This window comes from Triticum dicoccoides, chromosome 3A (assembly GCF_002162155.2).
Source record: "Triticum dicoccoides isolate Atlit2015 ecotype Zavitan chromosome 3A, WEW_v2.0, whole genome shotgun sequence".
NCBI lineage: Eukaryota > Viridiplantae > Streptophyta > Magnoliopsida > Poales > Poaceae > Triticum > Triticum dicoccoides.
This window is the reverse complement of record NC_041384.1, coordinates 522373415-522382006: the sequence shown is the minus strand read 5'-3', so window position 1 is coordinate 522382006 and position 8592 is coordinate 522373415.

Genomic DNA, 8592 nt, shown 5'->3' with positions numbered 1-8592 from the left:
GTTTTTGAAACTTAGGTGAATCAGGTTCGCGGCTAAGCCCTCGTGTGGAAGGATTGCTCTCCACTCGAAGTGTTTTTGAAACTTAGGCGAATCGGGTTCATGGCTAAGCCCCCGAGTGGGAGGATTGCTATCCACTCGGAGAGTTTTTGAAACTTAGGCGAATCGGGTTCATGGCTAATCTCTCGAGTGGGAGGATTGCTCTCCACTCGACGTGTTTTGAAACTTAGGCGAATCGGGTTCGTAGCTAAGCCCCCTAGTGGGAGGATTGCTCTCCACTCGGAGTGTTTTTGAAACATAGGCGAATCGGATTCGCCGCTAAGCCACCTACTGGGGGATTTGAACACATGTGTTTATGGGATAACAATCATTAAGATACTGCAAAAAATCTTGTCTTTGATAAGCAAACTGAAGGATTCTTATTACAACTAGTTGATCCGAGTGTTTAGGTATAGAAACGGCAGAGCAGCTCCGCATTCCATGAGCGTGGCTCGTCTTTCTTTGTGGCTACGTTGTAGAGGTGATACGCCCCGTTGTGGAGCACCTTACTGACGATGAAGGGGCCTTCCCAGGCCGGAGCGAGCTTATGAGGTCACTTCTGATGCACTCGAAGCACAAGGTCTCCTTCCTGGAATGCTCGACCTCTGACATTACGGGCATGGAATCGACGCAAGTCTTGTTGGTAGATGGTCGATCGGATCAGAGCCATTTCACGTTCTTCCTCCAAGAGATCAACTGCATCTTGGCGTGCCTGTTCAGCTTCAGCTTCTAAGAAAAGTTCCACTCGGGGAGCGTTGTGCAGCAAGTCACTCGGAAGAACAGCTTCAGCGCCATACACCTTGAAGAAAGGGGTTCGGATAGTCGACCAGTTTGGAGTTGTTCTCAATCCCCATAGGACACATGGCAATTCAGTCACCCAAGCTCCAGCAGCATGCTTGAGATCACGCATCAGTCGGGGTTTCAGCCCTTGAAGGATCAAACCATTCTCCCTTTCCGCTTGCCCATTTGACTGCGGGTGTGCAACAGATGCGTAATCGACCCGAGTACCTTGGGAAGCATAGAATGCCCTGAACTCATCATAATCAAAGTTGGACCCGTTATCTATGATAATACTGTGAGGGCCTCCATATCTGAATGTCAACTCTCTGATGAAACTGATGGCAGTGCTCGAATGAAGATTCTTGATAGGTTTGGCCTCAATCCATTTGGTGAATTTGTCGACTGCCACAAGCAAATGAGTGAAACCACTTCTGCCAGTCTTGAAGGTTCCAGCCATATCCAACCCCCAAACAGCAAACGGCCAGATGAGTGGAATAGTCTTCAAGGCAGATGCAGGCTTCTGAGACATGTTTGAGTAGAATTGGCAGCCTTCGCACTTGTCGACTATATCCTTTGCCATCTCATTTGCACGCGGCCAATAGAATCCCGATCGGTATGCTTTGGCTACGATGGTCCGAGAGGACGCATGGTGACCACAAGTCCCCGAGTGGATATCATTTAGAATCATTCGACCTTCTTCCGGTGTGATACATCGCTGAGCGACCCTACTGACACTTTCTCTATAAAGCTGACCACCTATAACCGTGAAGGCTTTGGATCGACGGACAATCTGACGGGCCTCGTCTTCATCCTCCGGAAGCTCTTTCCTGAGCAAATACGCAATGTATGGCACTGTCTAGTCGGGGATGATTACCAAAACTTCCATGATTAGGTCAACTATGGCCGGGACTTCAATCTCAGTCGGATTGGTAGAACTTTTTGGTTGTGGGGGCTCCTCTGTGAAAGTATCTCCTTGGACTGACGGGGTATGGAGGTGCTCCAAGAACACATTGTTGGGTATAGGTTTCTGAGTGGAACCTAACTTTGCCAGATCATCAGCGGCTTGATTCTTGATTCAGGGTATGTGGTGGGGTTCTAACCCCTCAAACTTCTTTTCTAGCGTCCTTACTGCATTGCAATAACGAGTTATGGCTGGACTCCTGATATCCCATTCCTTCAAACTTGATTGACCACTAAGTCTGAGTCGCCGTAGACCATCAGCCGACGGACACCAAGTTAGCCATACGCAACCCATACAACAGTGCATCATACTCATCTTCATTGTTTGAAGAATCAAATTGAATTTGAAGGACATAGCTGAGCTTGTCACCTCTGGGAGATACCAGAACTACACCAGCACCAGAGCCATTCAGCATCTTGGACCCATCGAAGAACATAGTCCAATGTTCCGAGTGAATCTGAGTCGGTTGTTGCTGTTCAATCCACTCGGCGAGGAAATCTGCTATAGCTTGGGACTTGATTGCTTTCTTTGCCTCGAACTTGATATCCAATGGAAGGAGTTCAAGCGCCCATTTTGCCACTCGACCAGTTGCATCTCTATTGTTCAGAATTTCTGATAATGGAGCATCGCTGAAGACTGAAACCGAGTGGTCTGAAAAGTAGTGCACAGCTTTCTTCCTGGTCAAGTAAATTACATAGACAAGCTTCTGATAATGTGGATATCTTTGCTTGGACGGAGTCAAGACTTCAGAAATATAATATACTGGGCGCTGAACTTTGTAGGCTTTGCCTTCTTCTTCCCGCTCGACCATGAGCAATGTGCTGACAACTTGTCCAGTGGCTGGGATGTACAGTAGTAGAGGCTCTTTGCTGACTGGAGCAGCAAGCACTGGCTGGGTGGAAAGCAGGGTTTTGAGGTCTACAAATGCTTATTCGACTTCAGGAGTCCACTCGAATTTTTCAGACTTCTTCATCAATTGGTAAAGAGGCAATGCCTTTTCATCGAGACGAGAGATGAATCGGCTCAACGCAGCCAAACAACCAGTGAGCTTCTAAACGTCGTGCACACGCATGGGGCGTTTCATTTGGAGGATTGCTCCAACCTTCTCTAGGTTTGCATCGATCCCTCGTTCGGAAACGAGGAAACCGAGTAACTTCCCACCTAGGACTCCGAACATACACGTTGACGGAATAAGCTTGATATCATATCTTCTCAAGTTGGCAAAGGTTTCAGCGAGGTCAGTCAGTAGGTCGGAACCTTTACGTGACTTGACCATGATGTCATCCATGTATGCTTCTACATTCCGACTGATTTGAGTGAGCAAACACTTCTGAATCATGCGCATGAATGTGGCGCCAGCATTCTTGAGACCAAAAGGCATGGTAACATAGCAAAAACACCCGAATGGGGTGATGAAGGTTGTTTTTATTTCATCGGGCCCATACAGTCGGATCTGATGGTACCCGGAATACGCGTCCAAAAAGGATAAACGCTCACACCTCGCAGTTGAGTCGACAATCTGATCAATTCAGGGGAGAGGGAAATGATCTTTCAGGCAGGCCCGATTGATGTGTTTGAAATCGATGCACATACAAAGTGAATCATCTTTCTTGGGGACCATGACGACATTGGCGAGCCACTCGGAGTGGTATATCTCTCGGGTGAACTCAGCTGCCAGAAGCCGAGCCACTTCCTCACCAATGGCCTTCCTTTTCTCCACGGCGGACCGACGGAGATACTCTTTGACTGGTTTTACTTTTGGGTCGACTCGCAAACGGTGCTCAGCCAGTCCCTTGGGTACACCTGGCATGTCAGACAGTTTCCATGCGAAGATGTCCCGGTTCTCAAGGAGGAACTGGGTGAGCGCTTCTTCCTATTTGTTGTTGAGTGTTGTTGATATATGAGTCGGAGCAGCATTGGGGTCGGTGGGGTAGATGTGAACAGACTTTGTTTCACCGGATGACTGAAATGCAGACTCCAAAGTAGGCTTGTTAGCATGCAACAAATCACTCGGATCTGCAGTCTTCTTGTATTCTTCCATTTCTACTGCTGCCATCTGTTCATCGGCAATTTTGAGCCCTTCTGGAGGCACTCTTCTGCTCTTTGCCGATTTCCCGTGACTGTGATCACACCTCTGGGGCTAGGCATCTTCAGCTTGAGGTACACGTAACACAGTCGAGCCATGAAACAAGCATATGCAGGCCGACCCAGAATTGCATGATAAGCATTGTGGAAGTCTACCTCGAATGTCAACTTTCCCTTACGGTAATTCTTTGAATCGCCGAAAACCACGTCAAGAGTGATCTGATCGAGTGAGTCGGCTTTCTTTCTTGGGATGACTCCATGGAATCGCATGTTGCTCTCACTAAGTTTGGACATCGGAATGCACATCCCTTGGAGGGTCTCAGCATACAAAATGTTCAGACCACTGCCACCATCCATCAGAACCTTGGTCAGTCGGGTGCCCCCAATGACTGGGTCGACCACCAATGCTTGCCCCCAGGGGTAGCAACATGCGCTGGGTGATCGGACTGGTCGAATGTAATGGGAGTCTTTGACCACTTCAAATACGTTGTCGTTGCCGGAGCAACCATGTTTACTTCCCTGTTAATAATTTTCAGTCGACTTTTGCTCTCGATGTCAGCAAAAATCACTAAAGTGGCATTGACATTGGGATAACCTTCATCCCCCTCTTTGTGCTCCTCCTTATCAGATTCTTTTTCTTTTTCACTGGGTTGACCCTCTCTGAAGCTCTGAATCAGGAGTCGACACTGTCGAGTGGTATGCTTGGGGTAAATCAGGTTTCCCTCTTCATCCTTCTTGGTGTGTATGTGACACGGCAAATCAAGCACGTCATTTCCCGCTTGATCTTTAACTTTCTTAGGGATCCATGGCCCCTTAGGCTTTCCTTTGAATTTCCCTTGATTCACAATTGCGGCCTCTCTAGGACCTGCGGGCTCGGCTTTGCGCTTCTGCTTCTGATTGGAATTTCCTCCTTCGGTGTCCTGGGCGACTGGTTTGTTCTTGCCACTATGGAGTCGGTCTTCTTCCTCGTCGTTAGCGTACTGAGTGGCTATTTCCATCATTCGGGCCAGGGTCATATCTCCTGTCCGACCGAATTTCAGGTTAAGCTCTCTGTACCGAACGCCCTCCTTGAAGGCGTAGACTACTTGGTGTTGTGACACATTCTCCACAGTATGATGAAGAGTGGTCCACCTTTGGATGTAATCTCTTAAGGTTTCATTCGGTTTCTGGACACAATGTTGTAGTTCAGTCAGCCCTGCAGGCCGTTTGCAAGTGCCCTCAAATGTCCTGACAAACACTCGGGCCAACTCTTCCTAACTGAAGATACTACCAGGAGCCAACTGATTCAACCAAGTTTTTGTTGAACCCTCCAACATCAGGGGGAGATGCTTCATGGCTACATCGTCATTGCCGCTGCCAATCTGCACAGCCACTCGGTAATCCTCTAACCAAGTGTCGGGCTTAGACTCACCGGTAAACTTGCTTACTCCCATCGCCAACCTGAAGTTGGGCGGAATCTCAGCTGCTCTGATGGCTCTGCTGAAACATTCAAGCCCAGACACGTGAACTCTGTCGCCACTCAGGTGATTTCTATCTTGTCCTTCTCTCTGTGCCGGTTTCTATCGACCAGACCTTGTACAAGACTTGATCTTGCATCAAACCCGGGCTCTCTTGGGTCGACTGGGACCCTTCGCTCGTCGCCGTACGGGCGTCTGTCATCGTACTGCCGAGGCACATACGACCCGCCCCTCGGATGGGGCGTTGGCACTCTACGGTGGCCATCACGGCCGAGTCGATGATCGTCCTGCTTGTGGCTCCGACCCAGGTACTGCCTTTGGCGGTACCCACGACCCTCACACTGCGGAGGCGATTTTGGGCTGTGAGCCGACTGGACCGTGTCCGCTACCACGGACCTGCTGTGGATCCTATTGTGCGACTGAGAAACGGATGTGGTTTGCTCACCTGCTGCCCGGAGCAGCGCTCGGATCTGCATCAAACCTCTTCCAGTCTCTGATTGGGATGGCTGAATCGACTCTGCTATACGGGTTGCAGTTGTAAGATTCTGAATCGGAGTGCGATATACCTGGGGCTCAGGCGGAAACAATTGTCGTTGCCGTCGACTGGATTCTGGGATCAATCGACGGGCACGCTCATCGAGTGAATGCTGAAGGTTCTCCAGACGCGCGCGCTCGACCAAGGTGGCAAGGCGCGCGGTCTCCAGGGCCCGAGCATCGGAAGTCTCCCCAATGATGGGGGTCTAGAGAGCCTCCATGTTACGGCGATGCAGCTCATCCCTTTGCTCCAACGTTAGGGCCTAGGGTTCATACTCATCGTGAACATATGGCGGGCCATCGCCTCCACCGCTGTGACAGTATCCATGCGGGCTGCGGCGGGATTCGACCATAAGGACCTTCGCCGCGGGGTCGCTGCTTCTGCACTCGGAAAGAGTGTCTACGAAACCAGTCGACTGGTCCATAGAAGGGTTCGCCAGACTCGATTGCCACAACTTGGGGGGTGGCAGACTGGCGGGGCATCGCATGTTTCACCCAGCGCTGAAGTCGCGATCGACCAGACCGCTTGTGACGGCGTACAATAAGGAGAGTAGACGACGAAGGTACCGACTTCTACTGGGTCGACAGCTGCCGCATGAGGACGCCGCAAGCACTCGCGCGAAAGTGCGCCGCCCCGCGGACGGGAATGGCCTCGACGTCGAGGGGAGCCTCCTGGAGCCAGGCGGAGTCGTCGGCGATGAAAACGAGCGCGCCGAGTCGGATCTCGCGGCCCAAAGCCAGACCACCGCCAGAAACCATGATGATGAAGATCGGAAAAATTGCAACCTCGCTTGAAGTCGCTAAGACACCTTCCCCACGGTGGGCGCCAACTGTCATGGGAGTAAGTTGACAATAGAATAGGGGGTACGTAGGAGGAGGCAAGACCCTGGCTATGGTGAGGTTGTGCACGCAAGGTTTACGAGTTCAGACCCTTCTCGAAGGAAGTAACAGCCCTACGTCTCGGTGCCCGGAGGCTTTGGTCGACTGGATTATGCGTGAGAGTTACAGGGGGTGCGAACCCTTGTGCCAGAGGAGGGGGTGGCTTATATAGAGTGCGCCAGGACCCCAGCCATCCCACGTTATATAGGGTTCAATGTACATTAAGACAGAGTGTTACTGGTAACGCCAGTCATGAAGAGCTATAGATAATCTTTAAGACTACAGAGTGAACGTCTGTCCGTTGCCATCCTGAGTGACTTTGGGCCTTCTGTATTCCGAGTGGTTTCTTGTATGGTCAAGTGACTTCATCTTGGTCGAATGGAATTGGGATTTCCGAGTGAGGTTGGAGGTCGAGTGGATTGCACTCCTTGATGGACTCAGTCGGTTTCTTTTGTTGTACTTTGAATGTCTTTGACTGTAGGGCAGTGTCCATGGGTAAGGTGTCTAGATCAGGCCTATGACCCTACCCTAGGTACATGTCATCATCACTATGTCCTCGGGCTCCGCCATTGCGACGGCGTTTGCTTCAGCGTCGGCGCGGAGCTTGGGAGGTAGTTTAGAAGCGGATGCAGATTGTGGTCTGTATCGAACGACATCCGGAAGACGGAACGTGTGCTGGGTTCATGGTTCGTGGATGGCAGGTATGGTTTCCTCCTTCAGTGTCTTAATCGTGGTGGAGTGCCAGACCTGGAGTTCGATGACGTGTCCGGAATGTTTCCCCGGTCTGATTCGTTCAACGGCAAGGGTTTCACTTTTGGTGAGCCACCTTTAAGGTCCGCAAAGCTGCATATCAGCGATGAAGCCACGTCGAGCTTGGGTGAGGAGGTGATCCGTCACTCTTTTCTTCGGTGGCTATTGTGGTGGTGCCGGAGGCAGGTGACAGGCGTTGGTGTCAAACTCATGAATGTTTTGTTACCTTTTCAGTTTTGTCACGTCGGTCGTTACGTAACTTGTATTTTGATCTTTACAACACAAATGAGACACATATTACAAAAAAAAAGTCAGACTAGAGAGAAAGGCTATGCGAACTTATAGTTACCACGTCGGAGGAAAAGTTTTGATGGATCTGTTTTCTTGTTTAATTTGATTACTGTACTACTATAAGAGCATGCAATAAGCGCTAGATCCTGCAATGCGGTTCACTACGTAATATATCCGACTGGGACTCGTGGTTTGCAAATAGCGTACTGACCGATATGAGGCCACATTCGTCTGTGAGTCGCTACCAGTTCAAGGACCAGCACGTACATACGCCGCGCTCGTACTGACGTATATACCGTACACGTGCAACAGTGAGATACCGTGCTGCTACAGTATCACAAACTGAAAGGTCCCTTCTGGGATATTTTATCATCCCATCTCTTAACACCTTGAATCAGTGACAGTTGGAATTAGTGGTTAGTTGGGGCCCATGTACTGTGACTGTGAGTGACTTCATGATGAGGACAATAATGTAACCTCTCCTGCTGATTTCCCCTGCATGGCTCCACAAACCGGTCGATCACCTTATGTTTACCAGCAGTGCTTAGGTATACTATAAAGAAATGCCTGCCATGGTAGAGTAGTTCCAAATGCTTGCACACAGTTTGGCGCGGTTTCAGACGTGAATGCGGTGACATCCACGGCATGCAGATGCAGTGCAGCCAAACGCCAGGCCTAACTTCCACACAGGAAACAACCAGTAGTGATGACACACAAGCTTCAGCTGGTCCGTAACTTGATATGTGTATGTGGTAGTAATGCTTTTATGTGCAAATGATTGCAAATTGTTGTTCAAACCTGTGATTGGATAACGTCCAA